This window comes from Lolium perenne, chromosome 2 (assembly GCF_019359855.2).
Source record: "Lolium perenne isolate Kyuss_39 chromosome 2, Kyuss_2.0, whole genome shotgun sequence".
NCBI lineage: Eukaryota > Viridiplantae > Streptophyta > Magnoliopsida > Poales > Poaceae > Lolium > Lolium perenne.
The window spans coordinates 185,001,031-185,020,723 of NC_067245.2; positions in this window are offsets into that span (position 1 = coordinate 185,001,031).

The window sequence follows — 19,693 nt, forward strand, 5'->3', positions numbered from 1 at the left end:
GGTCCACAGTTCACTAGAGGTGTCTCTCCCATAAGATAAACAGCATGTTGGGTGAACAAATTACAGTTGGGCAATTGACAAACAAAGAGGGCATGACCATGCACATACATATTATGATGAGTATTGTGAGATTTAATTGGGCATTACGACAAAGTACATAGACCGCTATCCAGCATGCATCTACGTCTAAAAAGTCCACCTTCAGGTTATCATCCGAACCCCCTCCAGTATTAAGTTGCTAACAACAGACAATTGCATTAAGTATTGCGCGTAATGTAATCAGTAACTACATCCTCGAACATAGCACCAATGTTTTATCCCTAGTGGCAACAGCACATCCATAATCTTAGAGATTTCTGTCACTTCCCCAGATTCACGGAGACATGAACCCACTATCGAGCATAAATACTCCCTCTTGGAGTTACAAGCATCTACTTGGCCAGAGCATCTACTAGTAACGGAGAGCATGCAAGATCATAAACAACACATAGATATAACTTTGATAATCAACATAACAAGTATTCTCTATTCATCGGATCCCAACAAACGCAACATATAGAATTACAGATAGATGATCTTGATCATGTTCGGCAGCTCACAAGACCCGACAATTAAGCACAATGGGGAGAAGACAACCATCTAGCTACTGCTATGGACCCATAGTCCAGGGGTAGACTACTCACTCATCACTCCGGAGGCGACCATGGCGGCGTAGAGTCCTCCGGGAGATGATTCCCCTCTCCGGTAGGGTGCCGTAGGCGACCTCCTGAATCCCCCGAGATGGGATTGGCGGCGGCGGCGTCTCAGTAAGGTTTTCCGTATCGTGACTCTCGGTACTGGGGGTTTCGCGACGGAGGCTATTTGTAGGCGGAAGGGCAGGTCAGGGGGCCACACGAGGGGCCCACACTATAGGTCGGCGTGGCTAGGGCTTGGGCCGCGCCGCCCTATAGTCTGGCCACCTCGTGGCCCCACTTCGTCTCCTCTTCGGTCTTCTGGAAGCTTCGTGGCAAAATAGGACCCTGGGCGTTGATTTCGTCCAATTCCGAGAATATTTCCTTACTAGGATTTCTGAAACCAAAAACAATGAAAACAAAGAATCGGCACTTCGGCATCTTGTTAATAGGTTAGTTCCAGAAAATGCACGAATATGACATAAAGTGTGCATAAAACATGTAGATATCATCAATAATGTGGCATGGAACATAAGAAATTATCGATACGTCGGAGACGTATCAGCATCCCCAAGCTTAGTTCCTGCTCGTCCCGAGCAGGTAAACGATAAACAAAGATAATTTCTGGAGTGACATGCCATCATAACCTTGATCATACTATTTTTAAAGCATATGTAGTGAATGCAGCGATCGAAACAATGTAAATGACATGAGTAAACAAGTGAATCATATAGCAAAGACTTTTCATGAATAGTACTTCAAGACAAGCATCAATAAGTCTTGCATAAGAGTTAACTCATAAAGCAATAATTCAAAGTAAAAGCATTGAAGCAACACAAAGGAAGATGAAGTTTCAGCGGTTGCTTTCAACTTATAACATGTATATCTCATGGATAGTTGTCAATGCAAAGTAATATAATAAGTGCAATATGCAAGTATGTAGGAATCAATGCACAGTTCACACAAGTGTTTTCTTCTTGAGATGCAGAGAAATAGGTGAACTGACTCAACAATAAAAGTAAAAGAAAGGTCCTTCAAAGAGGAAAGCATCGATTGCAATATTTGTGCTAGAGCTTTGATTTTGTAAACAAGAAACAATTTTGTCAACGGTAGTAATAAAGCATATGTATCATGTAAATTATTTCTTACAAGTTGCAAGCCTCATGCATAGTATACTAATAGTGCCCGCACCTTGTCCTAATTAGCTTGGACTACCGGGATCATCGCAATGCACATGTTTTAACCAAGTGTCACAAAGGGGTACCTCTATGCCGCCTGTACAAAGGTCTAAGGAGAAAGCTCGCATTGGATTTCTCGCTATTGATTATTCTCAACTTAGACATCCATACCGGGACAACATAAACAACAGATAATGGACTCCTCTTTTATGCATAAGCATGTAACAACAATTAATTTTCTCATTTGAGATTGAGGATATATGTCCAAAACTGAAACTTCCACGATGGATCATGGCTTTAGTTAGCGGCCCAATGTTCTTCTCTAACAATATGCATGCTCTAACCATATGGTGGTAGATCGCCCTTACTTCAGACAAGACGAACATGCATAGAAACTCACATGATATTCAACAAAGAGTAGTTGATGGCGTCCCCAGGAACATGGTTATCGCACAACGAGCAACTTAATAAGAGATAAAGTGCATAAGTACATATTCAATACCACAATAGCTTTTAAGCTATTTGTCCCATGAGCTATATATTGTAAAGGTGAAGAATGGAAATTTAAAGGTAGCACTCAAGCAATTTACTTTGGAATGGCGGAGAAATACCATGTAGTAGGTAGGTATGGTGGACACAAATGGCATAGTGGTTGGCTCAAGTATTTGGATGCATGAGAAGTATTCCCTCTCGATACAAGGTTTAGGCTAGCAAGGCTATTTGAAACAAACACAAGGATGAAGCGGTGCAGCAAAACTTACATAAAAGACATATTGAAAACATTATAAGACTCTACACCATCTTCCTTGTTGTTCAAACTCAATACTAGAAATTATCTAGACTTTAGAGAGACCAAATATGCAAACCAAATTTTAGCATGCTCTATGTATTTCTTCATTAATGGGTGCAAAGTATATGATGCAAGAGCTTAAACATGAGCACAACAATTGCCAAGTATCACATTATCCAAGACATTTTAGCAAGTTACTACATGTATCATTTTCCAATTCCAACCATATAACAATTTAACGAAGAAGAAACTTCACCATGAATATTATGAGTAGAGCCTAAGGACATACTTGTCCATATGCTACAGCGGAGCGTGTCTCTCTCCCACAAAGTGAATGCTAGGATCCATTTTATTCAAACAAAACAAAAAACAAAAACAAATCGACGCTCCAAGAAAAGCACATAAGCTGTGATGGAATAAAAATATAGTTTCAGGGGAGGAACCTGATAATGTTGTCGATGAAGAAGGGGATGCCTTGGGCATCCCCAAGCTTAGACGCTTGAGTCTTCTTGATATATGCAGGGATGAACCACCGGGGCATCCCCAAGCTTAGAGCTTTCACTCTCCTTGATCATGTTGTATCATCTCCCTCTCTTGATCCTTGAAAACTTCCTCCACACCAAACTTAGAACAACTCATTAGAGGATTAGTGCACAATCAAAATATACATGTTCAGAGGTGACATAATCATTCTTAACACTTCTGGACATTGCACAAAGCTACTGAAAGTCAATGGAATCGAAAAATCCATCGAACATAACAAAACAGGCAATGCGAAATAAAAGGCAGAATCTGTCAAAACAGAACAGTTCGTATTGACGAATTTTATCGAGGCACCAGACTTGCTCCAATGAAAATGCTCAAATTGAATGAAAGTTGCGTACATATCTGAGGATCACTCACGTAAGTTGGCATAATTTTCTGAATTACCTACAGAGAATTTTGCCCAGATTCGTGACAGCAAAGAAATCTGTTTCTGCGCAGTAATCCAAATCTAGTATGAACTTTACTATCAACGACTTTACTTGGCACAACAAAACACTAAACTAAGATAAGGAGAGGTTGCTACAGTAGTAAACAACTTCCAAGACACAAAATAAAAACAAAGTACTGTAGTAAAAAAACATGGGTTGTCTCCCATAAGCGCTTTTCTTTAACGCCTTTCAGCTAGGCGCAGAAAGTGTGTATCAAGTATTATCGGAGGGTGGTGCACCTACAGCGGGGTTTGGAGTTTTCTCAGCCAAGCATAGTATATTGGATACATAAGTTTTAGCATCTCCCTTTTCATTAGTCTTAGGCTTGCTACTCTCATCAAACAAGTTTTCAGGAACAAGCCAAGCATAGTTATTTTCTAGTGCATCATTCATCGCTAGGAGCTTGCATGGTATTGGTGCTTTGATCTCCCCACCATCATTAATATTATTAGTGTACTTTATTCTATCCATATCCATCTTTTCAAGGAGACTAACAAAATTGGTATAAGAACCAAGCACATCATATTTAGCAAAGACCTTTCTAGCCTCCCTTGATATTCCACCAAATTCTCTAAGAAGGGTTTCTAAAACAAAATCTTTCTTTTCTCCTTCTTCCATATCGCCGAGTGTAAGAAACATGTGTTGGATTATAGGATTGAGATTAGCAAATTTAGTTTCCAACATGCGAACTAGAGCAGCAGCAGCAATTTCATAAGTAGGAGCAAGATCTACCAAGTGTCTATTTTCAAAATCATCAACGGTACTAACATGGTTGAAAAATTCTTCTATATTATTTCTCCCAACTATAGACCCGCGTCCTACCGGCATGTTTTTTACGGTAAAATTAAAAGGAAACATGTTGAAACAAGTAAAGCAAATATAAGTGACTAATTTTTTTGTGTTTTTGATATAGCAAACAAGATAGCAAATAAAGTAAAACTAGCAACTAATTTTTTTGTATTTTGATTTAGTGCAGCAAACAAAGTAGTAAATAAAACTAAGCAAGACAAAAACAAAGTAAAGAGATTGCGATGTGGAGACTCCCCTTGCAGCGTGTCTTGATCTCCCCGGCAACGGCGCCAGAAAAAGCTGCTTGATACGCGTACAGCACGCATCCGTTGGGAACCCCAAGAGGAAGGTGTGATGCGTACAGTGGCAAGTTTTCCCTCAGTATGAAACCAAGGTTTAATCGAACCAGTAGGAGCCAAGAAGCACGTTGAAGGTTGATGGCGGCGAGATGTAGTGCGGCGCAACACCAGGGATTCCGGCGCCAACGTGGAACCTGCACAACACAAACCAAGTACTTTGCCCCAACGAAACAGCGAGGTTGTCAATCTCACCGGCTTGCTTTAACAATGGATTAGATGTATAGTGTGGATGATGATTGTTTGCAGAAAACAGTAGAACGAGTATTGCAGTAGATTGTATTTCAGTATAGAGAATTGGACCGGGGTCCACAGTTCACTAGAGGTGTCTCTCCCATAAGATAAACAGCATGTTGGGTGAACAAATTACAGTTGGGCAATTGACAAATAAAGAGGGCATGACCATGCACATACATATTATGATGAGTATTGTGAGATTTAATTGGGCATTACGACAAAGTACATAGACCGCTATCCAGCATGCATCTATGCCTAAAAAGTCCACCTTCAGGTTATCATCCGAACCCCCTCCAGTATTAAGTTGCTAACAACAGACAATTGCATTAAGTATTGCGCGTAATGTAATCAGTAACTACATCCTCGAACATAGCACCAATGTTTTATCCCTAGTGGCAACATCACATCCATAATCTTAGAGATTTCTGTCACTTCCCCAGATTCACGGAGACATGAACCCACTATCGAGCATAAATACTCCCTCTTGGAGTTACAAGCATCTACTTGGCCAGAGCATCTACTAGTAACGGAGAGCATGCAAGATCATAAACAACACATAGATATAACTTTGATAATCAACATAACAAGTATTCTCTATTCATCGGATCCCAACAAACGCAACATATAGAATTACAGATAGATGATCTTGATCATGTTCGGCAGCTCACAAGACCCGACAATTAAGCACAATGGGGAGAAGACAACCATCTAGCTACTGCTATGGACCCATAGTCCAGGGGTAGACTACTCACTCATCACTCCGGAGGCGACCATGGCGGCGTAGAGTCCTCCGGGAGATGATTCCCCTCTCCGGCAGGGTGCCGGAGGCGATCTCCTGAATCCCCCGAGATGGGATTGGCAGCGGCGGCGTCTCAGTAAGGTTTTCCGTATCGTGGCTCTCGGTACTGGGGGTTTCGCGACGGAGGCTATTTGTAGGCGGAAGGGCAGGTCAGGGGGCCACACGAGGGGCCCACACTATAGGTCGGCGTGTCCAGGGCTTGGGCCGCGCCGCCCTATAGTCTGGCCACCTCGTGGCCCCACTTCGTCTCCTCTTCGGTCTTCTGGAAGCTTCGTGGCAAAATAGGACCCTGGGCGTTGATTTCGTCCAATTCGGAGAATATTTCCCTACTAGGATTTCTGAAACCAAAAACAGCAGAAAACAGCAACTGGCACTTCGGCATCTTGTTAATAGGTTAGTTCCAGAAAATGCACGAATATGACATAAAGTGTGCATAAAACATGTAGATATCATCAATAATGTGGCATGGAACATAAGAAATTATCGATACGTCGGAGACGTATCACATACCCATGGAAAGATACATAACCCATATAGACAACACAAATGCACATATATAGTGGGTTAGCTCATGAAGCATAATTGAAAAGGCTTACCTCCCACAAGATCACATGATCCAAAGTGATACAATCTTTATGCTTCATGTGTTGACCAGCTTGAATTCAATCTTCACTCTTAGTCTTGGCAAACCTTGTATCTCTTCATTCTCTATCACAATATCTTGATCATTCATTGCTTAACATATACGCTAGAGCATGGCTAACTTGAGTTCCACACGAGAACTCCATCTTCATTTCTTCTTCTTGATCGTATCATATTATTCTCTTCAAATCGATGATCTTGATGCCAATACCAAAGGTATAATATTATATTCATGGCATCCATACTTGAATCCAATATATGGACTTGAAGAAATACCTATGGAATATTCATTCATATAAACACAATGAAAACATTAGTCCATTGAGGATTGCCATTAATTACCAAAAACACACATAGGGGCAATGTACCCTTACACCAAGCCAATATCATCAATATTTTTCTTCCTCAATATCAAGTTCATCATCGGATGAATCGTACGAACTCTACAAACACATAAAATTTGAACTCACTTCATCTACCAACCTAAATACAACCTTGGGAAAAAATAGCGCCAGTGGTGGCGGAAACATACCTTCCGGAGATTTCGCTGAGCACTTTGCGTAAATCATGTTGAATTGTGGCTTGAGGAGCACATGGTTTCCGTGGAGGTCAGCGCGGCGGCACCGAACTGGCCGACGTGTGGTGGCGGCAACTCGCTTGTAGTCCCCGGAAAAAGAGGCGTGGCGGCGACAACTCTCTTGGTTTACCGCCGCAACGATCTCGGGGAAGCTTTATGGAGGCGTGGTGGCAGATATAATGTGGGACCCCAAAGGGAAGCGCCGCCGGTGATGAATCAGAGTAGCGGCATCAGCGGAAAATGTAGAGCTGAAATGGGATAGGACAGAGCGCGAGCACGGTGAACTTTCACAACGGCGGTTGGGTGTTCGCGCACGACACAGAAGGATAGCGCTCACTCGACTGGAAGCATCAATTTTGTGGAGTCGGGGGCGCAAAATTCCGCACGCGGAAAAAGATTTACAACACGCAGAAATTTAATGCGTCTACTGAAGGGCGCAAAACAGCCGTGCGCGCTATGTATCAGCAGTTATTTTAGTGCTGGCGCGATATATCGTCTCTACTGGAGTTGCTCTAATTATATTTGTAGGTAGCCAACTCTTGTAGGAGGAACGATGCATTGTTGCACAAGAATCATGATAAATTGGTACCACAATTAGAGGACGGGGAGATTGTGTCAGGAAGAGGTCAACATCAAGAGACAAGTTTGCAAGACCAGATGGTACACGTTTTAGTTCACACCAAATAAATCCAATTTTCTTATATAAAATGTGGGATTATATGGTTCAAGTGCTCTACAATATTGTTGAGTATGGTACATGTATGAGATTATAGAGGTGTGGCTTCAGGTTATCTTATAAATATATGAAAACCTTTGATAATTATCTTGCATTTGATGTTTCAATTGGTTTATATAACAAATGATTTTGCACAAGCATTTCAACACAAATATAGTTAGTGACATAAATTGATTGTCTCTGTGGAAAATCAATTGCATAAGTTGAGATATGATGGATGTAGGCTTTTATAGCTTCTTGCCCGCTACTAAATTTTGTGTTGGAAGAAATATTCTGATGCCAAGTATTGATGGTAACACTTTTTCTAGATATTACCCAAAGGATCTCACGGAAAATAGTCACTAGCTAACTGTCATCACTACAAGGTACAAATGAATTATCAATGAGGTGCTTGACATGACCATAGTTTATATGAACCATCAATCTATTGAAACGTCCACACACTTGCTAAAGTGCACTACATGCCTTGATCCTAGCGAATCATTTAGGGGGTTTGGTCATAACAAGCTAATTTAGCTTGCAAATATTTACTCTGTCGGTTTCTCTTCACAAGATTTCTGTCTTTTTATTGATCAACTTAGGAACATATGCTTATGTAATGAGAAGAAGTCCAAATTTCTTGACATGTGATAGTCCGAGTACTTGCAATCAAGTTGGTTAATACTACACAACATTTTGTCCTTTTCATTTGGTTTATCGCTTCATTAGACTTGCATTGATATTACCGGTGGAGGTGACATTGGTTGAGAGGATTTTCCAACAATGAATATTACAAAGGAGAATATTTGAAACAAGACAAGTGATGATTGGCTCAACAATTTTATGGTTTGCATTGTTGAGTGTGAGATATTTGCAAACATTGATGACAATCATATTATGGTACATTTTCATGCATTGAACAATTGTCAAGACCATCTACCTCGACACCTCATGTTCCTTCGACAACTTCAACTTAACTTTACAATTATGTTTTGTCGCAACTATTGCTGTCACACTTGTGGTTTTAGATACATACTTTTTGGTCAACATGTTGTAGGACTTACTTGGATTTTTGGGGTCATATTGTGGTAGCTAGTGAGTGTTCAAGCAACAAAAGTTCATGTAATTAAGTAGTCTCTAAGTCTTATTTTTAAATGTTCTTCATGTTCTTAGTAGATGTATCATATCCATATAGAATACTGAACCGTCTGAGAATCATTTATTTTGCTAAGTACACATGTTTTCGTGCTTTATTAAAATTCTCCTAAAATGACCGCACCTGCAAACCTAAATTCATTGGTCCTCCACTTTTGGGAGTAGTTACCTACTTAAGGACGAAGTGGTGGAGTTTTTTTTTTGAAAAGAGGGCAAAAACCTTCCCCTATTCCATTAATTAAGAAGAAGAGTTTGGAGAAGAGTTTTACACCCCATTTACATAGACCGCTACTATCGTGGCATAAAATTGCTCATACATTTGTCACCTGCTAGTACCCAAAGCCTAGCTTCTAATTTAATCTTATGAAATAGCACCGTGGGAGGCGCGTGCTTGTTCTTGAACGCCTGAGCATTCCTTTAATTCCAAACTTCCCAAGACACAAGGAAGTGAAAGAGGCCAAGTCTTTCCGCTCTATCAACGTAACCCACCAAGAGTGAAGAGGGGCTGTAGGCCATGCGTTGAGGTAAAGAGTTTGAAGACCTAGCCACTCCTTAAGAAGCCCCCAAAGCCTAATGGTATAGTGGAAATTGACAAGAAGGTGGTCAATGGATTCCATCACCCATTTGCAAAGAGGGGAATTCCCACAATTTGGCCAACCTATCTTCTCTAAGCGTTCATTTGTCGATTGACAATTTTGGAGCGCAAGCCACATGAAGAACTTTATTTTTGGTGGGGGACAAAGTTTCAAAACCGAAGAGGCTATAGGGGATGAGGGCGCCGGCCACTAAGGGGTGCGGCCAACTAGGGCTTGGTGTGGCCGGCCCCCTCCCCTTGTCCCTCTTTTTATAGGTGGAACCCCCAAGAGTTGGTCTACAAGTCTTCGAATAAGACCCCAACCCAAATCCTTCCATATGGTGGGAAACCTACCCAAGGTGGGATTCCCACTCAAGGTGGGATTCCCACCTTTCCTTGGAGGGGGGTGGCCGGCCACCAAGGTGGAGTCCACCTGGGACTCCAACCCCTTAGGGTTGGCTGGCCGTGCTAGGTGGAGTCCCTCCGGGACTCCGCCTTCCATAGTGATTTCTTCCGGACTTTTCTAGAACCTTCCATAAATGCACCAGATCATTTTCAAACTTATAAAATGACTTCCTATATATGAATCTTATTCTACGGACCATTCCGGAACTCCTCGTGATGTCCTGGATCCCATTCGAGACTCCAAACAAAACTTCGAACTCCATTCCATATTCCATATCTACTTAAACGACATCAAACCTTAAGTGTGTCACCCTACGGTTCGCGAACTATGTGGACATGGTTGAGATCTCTCTCCGTCCAATAACCAATAGTGGGATCTGGAGATCCATAATGGCTCCCACATATTCAACGATGACTTAGTGATCGAATGAACCATTCACATACGATTACCGATTCCCTTTGTCACACGATATTTTACTTGTCTGAGGTTTGATCATCGGTATCTCTATACCTTGTTCAACCTCGTCTCCTGACAAGTACTCTTTACTCGTACCGTGGTATGTGGTCTCTTATGAACTATTCATATGCTTGCAAGCTAATTAGACGACATTCCACCGAGAGGGCCCAGAGTATATCTATCTGTCATCGGGATGGACAAATCCCACTGTTGATCCATATGCCTCAACTCATACTTTCCGGATACTTAATCCCACCTTTATAACCACCCATTTACGCAGTGGCGTTTGATGTAATCAAAGTACCTTTCCGGTATAAGTGATTTACATGATCTCATGGTCGAAAGGACTAGGTAACTATGTATCGAAAGCTTATAGCAAATGAACTTAATGACGTGATCTAATGCTACGCTTAATTGGGTGTGTCCATTACATCATTCTCATAATGATATAACCTTGTTATTAATAACATCCAATGTTCATGATCACGAAACTATGATCATCTATTAATCAACAAGCTAGTTATATAAGAGGCTTACTAGGGACTCTCCTTGTTGTTTACATAACACACATGTATCAATGTTTCAGTTAATACAATTATAGCATGGTATATAAACATCTATAGTAAACACAAAGATATATAATAACCACTTTATTATTGCCTCTTGGGCATATCTCTAACAGTCTCCCACTTGCACTAGAGTCAATAATCTAGATTACATTGTAAGGTACCTAACACCCATGGCTTTCTGGTGTTGGTCATGCTTTGCCCTAGGGAGAGCTTTAGTCAACGGATCTGCTACATTCAGATCATTGTGTACTTTGCAAATCTTTACTTCTCCATCTTCGATGTATTCGCGAATCGAATGAAAACGCAGCTTGATATGCTTCAGCTTCTTGTGTGACCTTGGTTCTTGCACATTGGCGATGGCACCCATGTTGTCACAATATATGACTAGTGGGTCCAATGCACTAGGAACCACACCAAGCTCTACAATGAACCTCTTCATCCATACCGCTTCCGATGAAGCCTCTGAAGCCGCTATATACTCCGATTCTGTTGAAGACTTCGCCACCGTGCACTGCTTCGAGCTACACCAGCCATCGCAGCACCATTCAATATAAACACGTACCCAGACTGAGACTTAGAGTCATCAGGATCAGTGTTCCAACTTGCATCGGTGTAACTGGTTACAGCGAGCTCTTGGTCACCTCCATAACAAAGAAACATATCCTTAGTTCTTTTCAAGTACTTCAGGATATTCTTGACCGCTGTCGAGTGTTCCATTCCTGGATCACTTTGATATCTGCTAGTCAAACTAACTGCATGTGCTATATCTGGTCTAGTACATAGCATGGCATACATGACAGAGCCTACTGCCGAGGCATAGGGGATCTGATTCATCCTCTCTCTTTCTTGTGCCGTAGCCGGACCTTGAGTCTTACTCAAGACCTTACCTGGCAACATCGGTAAGAATCCTTTCTTACTTTCGTCCATTCTAAACTTCTTTAGAATCTTGTCAAGGTATGTACTCTGTGAGAGCGCTAATAGGCGTCTTGATCTATCTCTATAAATCTTGATGCCCAATATGTATGCTGCTTCACCAAGGTCCTTCATTGAAAAACATTTATTCAAATAACCTTTTACACTGCTTAATAGTTCTATATCATTCCCAATTAATAATATGTCATCTACATATAATACCAGGAATGCTACAGAGCTCCCACTCACTTTCTTGTAAATACAGGCCTCTCCATGGCACTGTATAAACCCGAAGTCTTTGATCACCTTATCAAAATGTCGGTTCCAATTTCTGGATGCTTGCTTCAGTCCATAAATTGAACGCTGAAGTTTGCACACCTTGTCAGCATTATTAGGATCGACAAAACCTTTGGGTTGTACCATATACAACTCTTCCTCAATGTCTCCATTAAGGAACGCCGTTTTGACATCCATCTGCCAAATCTCATAATCGAAAATGCAGCTATTGCTAACAAAATCCTCATAGATTTTAGCTTCGCTACAGGTGAGAAAGTCTCATCGTAGTCAACACCTTGGATTTGCCGGAAACCCTTTGCGACAAGTCGAGCTTTATAGACAGTAATATTACCATCAGCTGTTTTTCTCTTGAAGATCCATTTATTCTCGACAGCCTTGCGGCTATCAGGTAAGTCTACCAAAGTCCACACTTTGTTATCATACATGGATCCCATTTCGGATTTCATGGCTTCTTGCCATTTGTTGGAATCTGGGCTCATCATCGCTTCTTCATACGTCGCAGGGTCTTCATCATTGTTGTCCACAATCATGACATTTAGACAAGGATCATACCAATCAGGAGTGGCACATTCCCTTTTCGATCTGCGAGGTTCAGTAGCTATCTCGTTCAAAGTTTCATGATCATTATCATTAGCTTCCTCTGTTACCGGTGTAGGCGGCACAAGAACATCTTCCGGTACTGCGCTACTCTGATCAACGAGAGAAGATTCAGTAATCTCGTCGAGTTCTACTTTTCTTCCAGTCACTTCTTTAGTGAGAAATTATTTCTCAAGAAAGGTTCCGTTGTTAGCAACAAAGATTTTGCCTTCGGATCTGTGATAGAAAGTATACCCTATAGTTTCCTTACGGTATCCTATGAAGACGCATTTCTCCACTTTGGGTTCTAGCTTGTCCGGTTGTAACTTTTTTACATATGCTTCGCAACCCCAAACTTTAAGGAACGACAGCTTAGGTTTCTTATTAAACCATAATTCATACGGTGTCGTTTCAATGGATTTAGATGGTGCCCTATTTAAAGTGAATGCAACTGTCTCTAATGCGTAACTCCAAAATGATAACGGCAAATCAGTAAGAGACATCATAGAATGAACCATATCTAAGAGAGTTCGATTACGATGTTCGGACACACCATTTCGTTGTGGTGTTCCTGGCGGTGTCAATTGTGAAAGTATTCCGCATTTCTTTAAATGCATGCTAAACTCATAACTCAGATATTCGCCTCCGCGATCAGATCGTAGAAATTTAATCTTCTTGTTACGTTGATTTTCTAATTCACTTTGGAATTCCTTAAACTTCTTGAAAGTTTCGGATTTATGTTTCATGAAATAGATATACCCATATCTACTCAGATCATCTGTGAAGGTTAGAACATAACGATAACCACCACGCGAGGCTACACTCATTGGTCCGCACACATCGGTATGTATGATTTCCAATAAGTCTGTAGCTCGCTCCATAATACTAGAGAATGGAGTCTTAGTCATTTTTCCCATTAGACATGCTTCGCATCTATCAAGTGACTCAAAGTCAAGTGATTCAAGTAATCCATCGGAATAGAGTTTCTTCATGTATTTCACTCCAATATGACCAAGACGACAGTGCCACATATAAGTAGAATTATCATTCAATTTAATTCTCTTAGCATCAATGTTATGAACATGTGTATCACTACTATCGAGATTTAATAGAAATAAACCATTCTTCTCAGGTGCGTGACCATAAAAGATATTATTCATAAAAATAGAACAACCATTATTCTCAAACTTGAATGAATAACCGTCTTGCATTAAACAAGATCCAGATATAATGTTCATGCTCAACGCAGGCACAAAATAACAATTATTGAGGTTTAAAACTAATCCCGAAGGTAGATGTAGAGGGAGCGTGCCGACAGGGATCACATCGACCTTGGATCCATTTCCAACGCGCATCGTCACTTCATCCCTCAATAGTCTTCGTTTATTCCGTAGTTCCTGTTTCGAGTTACAAATATGAGCAGCCGAACCAGTATCAAATACCCAGGTACTAGTACGAGAACTAGTAAGATAAACATCTATAAAATGTATATCAGATATACCTTTCTTCTTCTTGACAAGGCCGCTCTTCAGATCAGCCAAATACTTGGAGAAATTACGCTTCTAGTGTCCCTTCTCCTTGCAGCAATAGCACTCAGCATCAGGCTTAGGGCCAGTCTTAGGTTTCACAGGAGGCGCGACAACTTTCTTGCCGCCCTTCTTAAATTTGCCTTTAGACTTGCCCTGTTTCTTGAAACTGGTGGTCTTGTTGACCATCAACACTTGGTGCTCTTTCTTTATCTCAATCTCAGCAGATTTCAGCATGGCGAAGAGTTTAGGTAACTCTTTGTTCATGTTCTGCATATTGTAGTTCATCACAAAGTTCTTGTAACTAGGTGGCAGTGATTGAAGGACACGATTAATCCCCAGTCTGTTAGGAATCACTATTCCCAAGTCACTGAGTTTCTTTGCATGCCCGGTCATGGCGAGCATGTGCTCACTAACGGAGCTGCCTTCTTCTATCATGCAACTGAAGAAGTGTTTCGATGCTTCATAGCATTCCACGGCCGCATGAGTTTCAAAGATAGCTTTCAGCTCATTGACCAAGTCATGAGGATAGTGGTGCTCAAAACGTTTTTGAAGATCGGCTTCCATACTGCATAGGATGGCACACTGAACTTGAGAGTACCGATTTTTTCGAGTCGCGTAAACATTCTTTACTTCATCGGTTTCAGTTTCTGCAGGAGGGTCACCTAGCAGTGCATCAAGCACATATTGCAGGTTTCCACCAGCGAGGAAAATCCTCACATGACGGAACCAGTCGGTGAAGTTGCTACCGTTGCTCTTAAGCTTTTCTTTCTCTAGGAACTGGTTAAAATTGATTGATGGGGACGCCATGATCTACAACATATATTTGCAATAGTTTAGACTAAGTTTATGACAAATTGAGTTCAAATTTTAATTCAACAAAATTAAAAATCTAGGTGAACTCCCACTCAAAACAATATCCCTCGCATTGTATTAGTGATCACACGAACCAAATCCACGACACCAAGCCCGGTCATCACGAGACAAGATGTAACTTCAATGGCGAACACTCAAAGTGTTCATCATATCAATCATATGATTCATGCTCTACCTTTCGGTATCCCGTGTTCTGAGACCATGTCTGTACATGCTAGTCTCGTCAAGGCAACCTTAGTATCCGCATGTGCAAATCTGGCTTGCACCCGTTGTATGCACATGTTGAATCTATCACACCCGATCATCACGAGATGATTCGAAACAACAAGTCTTGGCAACGGTGCTACTAAGGATGAACACTTTATTATCTTGATATTTTAGTGAGAGGGATCATCTTATAATGCTACCATCGAGATCTAATCAAAATAAGATGCATAAAAGGATTAACATCACATGCAATTCATATGTGATATGATATGGCCCCTTTGTCTTTGCGCCTTTGATCTTCATCTCCAAAGCACGGACATGATCTCCATCATCAACGGGCATGATCTCCATCATCGTCGGTGTAGCGTCAAGGTCAATGGCGCCGTCTTCATGATTGTTCTCCCATGTAGCAACTATTACAACTTCTTTGAAATACTACTCAACATGAAATTTAAAGACAACCATAAGGCTCCTGCCGATTGCCACAATACAATAATGATCATATCATACATATTCATCATCACATTATGGCCATATCACATCACCAAACCCTGCAAAAACAAGTTAGACGTCTCTAATTTGGTTTGCATATTTTACGTGGTTTAGGGTTTTCGAGTAAGATCCAATCTACCTACGAACATGAACCACAATGGTGATACTAGTGTTGTTAATAGAAGAGTAAATTGAACCTTCACTATAGTAGGAGAGATAGACACCTGCAAAGCCACTTATGCAATACAAGTTGCATGTCGAGCATGGAGCAAATCTCATGAACGCGGTCATGTAAAGTTAGCCCGAGCCGCTTCATCCCACTATGCCACAAAGATGCAAAGTACTCAAACTGAAGACAACAAAGCATCAACGCCCACAAAACAATTGTGTTCTACTCGTGCAACCAATCTATGCATAGACACGGCTCTGATACCACTGATGGGATTCGTAGCATAGAAAACAAAAATATTCCTACCGCGAGAACGCAATCCAAGCCAAGATGCAATCTAGAAGATGGTAGCAACGAGGGGATGAACGAGACTAACCCTTGAAGATTTCCAAAGCCTTCGAGATTAGATCTCGCTGTTGCAGAAGATGATCACTTGCCGCTTTCAAAAGGGCGTAGAAGATTTTGACGGTGCCACAATCGGGCAGCACCTCCGTACTCGGTCACACGTTCGGTGTTGATGAAGACGACGTCCTTCTCCCCGTTCCAGCGGGCAGCAGAAGTAGTAGATCCTCCTTGGAATCCCGGCAGCACGACGGTGTGGTGGCGGTGTCGATGGAGATCTCCGGCGGAGCTTCGCTAAGCATATGCGGGAGAGGTGGTGGAGGAGGGGCGGCTAGGGTTTGGGAGAGGGGGGCGCCGACCACTATGGGGTGCGGCCAACTAGGGCTTGGTGTGTCCGGCCCCCTCCCCTTGCTCCTCATTATATAGGTGGAACCCCCAAGAGTTGGTCTACAAGTCTTCGAATAAGACCCCAACCCAAAACCTTCCATGTGTAGGGAAACCTACCCAAGGTGGGATTCCCACTCAAGGTGGGATTCCCACCTTTCCTTGGAGGGGGGTGGCCGGCCACCTTGGTGGAGTCCACCTGGGACTCCACCCCTTAGGGTTGGCCGGCCATGCTAGGTGGAGTCCCTTCGGGACTCCGCCTTCCATAGTGATTTCTTCCGGACTTTTCTAGAACCTTCTAGAACCTTCCATAAATGCACCAGATCATTTTGAAACTTATAAAATGACTTCCTATATATGAATCTTATTCTCCGGACCATTCCGGAACTCCTCGTGATGTCCTGGATCCCATCCAAGACTCCAAACAAAACTTTGAACTCCATTCCATATTCCATATCTACTTAAACGACATCAAACCTTAAGTGTGTCACCCTACGGTTCACGAACTATGTGGACATGGTTGAGATATCTCTCCGTCCAATAACCAATAGCGGGATCTGGAGATCCATAATGGCTCCCACATATTCAACGATGACTTAGTGATCGAATGAACCATTCACATACGATTACCGATTCCCTTTGTCACACGATATTTTACTTGTCCGAGGTTTGATCATCGGTATCTCTATACATTGTTCAACCTCGTCTCCTGACAAGTACTCTTTACTCGTACCGTGGTATGTGGTCTCTTATGAACTATTCATATGCTTGCAAGCTAATTAGACGACATTCCACCGAGAGGGCCCAGAGTATATCTATCCGTCATCGGGATGGACAAATCCCACTGTTGATCCATATGCCTCAACTCATACTTTCCAGATACTTAATCCCACCTTTATAACCACCCATTTACGCAGTGGCGTTTGATGTAATCAAAGTACCTTTCCGGTATAAGTGATTTACATGATCTCATGGTCGAAAGGACTAGGTAACTATGTATCGAAATCTTATAGCAAATGAACTTAATGACGTGATCTAATGCTACGCTTAATTGTGTGTGTCCATTACATCATTCTCATAATGATATAACCTTGTTATTAATAACATCCAATGTTCATGATCACGAAACTATGATCATCTATTAATCAACAAGCTAGTTATATAAGAGGCTTACTAGGGACTCTCCTTGTTGTTTACATAACACACATGTATCAATGTTTCAGTTAATACAATTATAGCATGGTATATAAACATCTATCATAAACACAAAGATATATACTAACCACTTTATTATTATTGCCTCTTGGGCATATCTCCAACACGTATCGCCTCCAAGTGCAGAGGTTTGTAGAACAATATGAAGTTCCCCTTAAGTAGATCACACAAGGTTTATCGAACTCAGGGGGGTAGAGGTCAAAGATATCCCTTTCAAGCAACCCTGTGATGTCTACTCACACTTCTTTTCCTGTAGACAGTGTTGGGCCTCCAAGAGCAGAGGTTTGTAGAATAGCAGCAAGTTTTCCCTTAAGTGGATCACCCAAGGTTTATCGAACTCAGGGAGGAAGAGGTCAAAGATATCCCTCTCAAGCAACCCTGCAATCACGATACAAGAAGTCTCTTGTGTCCCCAACACACCCAATACACTTGTCAGATGTATAGGTGCACTAGTTCGGCGAAGAGATAGTGAGATGCAAGTAATATGGATGAATATGAGTAGTAATAACGGCGCCAGAAAATAGCTTGCTGGCTTGCAGTTGATGGTGGTAATATTGCAGGAAGTAAAGATGCAGTAGAACAGTAAATAAGCGATGATTGTAGTATTTGGAAACAAGGCCTAGGGATCATACTTTCACTAGTGGACACTCTCAACATTGATCACATAATAAAACCACTCTACACTCTCTTGTTGGATGATGAACACCACTAATTGTGTAGGGCTACAAGAGCACCTCAATGCCGGAGTTAACAAGCTCCACAACATTCGATGTTCATATTTAAATAACCTTAGAGTGCATGATAGACCAACGCAATTATACCAAGTACTAACATAGCATGCACACTGTCACCATCATACTATGAAAGGAGGAATAGATCACATCAATACCATCATAGTAATAGTTAACTTCATAATCTACAAGAGATCACAATCATAAACTACGCCAAGTACTACATGATGCACACACTATCACCATTACATCATGGAGGAGGAATAGAGTACTTTAATAACATCACTAGAGTAGCACATAGATTAATAGTGATACAAAACTCATCATATGAATCTCAATCATGTAAGGCAGCTCATGAGATCATTGTATTGAAGTACATGGGAGAGAGATTAACCACATAGCTACCGGTACAGCCCTTAGCCTCGAGGGAGAACTACTCCCTCCTCATGGGAGACAGCAGCGGTGATGAAGATGGCGGCGGTGTCGATGGAGATGCCTTCTGGGGGCACTTCCCCGTCCCAGCGGCGTGCCGGAACAGAGACTCCTGTCCCGCAGATCTTGGCTTCGCGATGGCGGCAGCTCTGGAAGGTTTCTCGTACCGTGGCTTATTCGTATCGAAGATTTAGGTCAAGGAGGCTTTTATTGGCGAAGAGTCGGAGTCGGAAGGGCCACGGTGGAGCCACACACCAGGGGGGTGCGGCCCCCCTCTTGGTCGCGCCGCCACCACGTGTGGTGGCCCTGGGCCTCTCCTTTGGCCCCTCTTCGGTGCTCTGGAAGCTTCCTTGAAATATAAGATACTGGGCGTTGATTTCGTCCAATTCCGAGAATATTTCTTTACTAGGATTTCTGAAACCAAAAACGGCAGAAAACAGGAACTGGCTCTTCGGCATCTTGTTAATAGGTTAGTTCCGGAAAACGCATCAAAACGATATAAAGTGTGAACAAAACATGCAGGTATTGTCATAAAACAAGCATGGAACATCAGAAATTATAGATACGTTGGAGACGTATCAGCATCCCCAAGCTTAGTTCCTACTCGTCCTCGAGTAGGTAAACGATAAAAGAATAATTTCTGAAG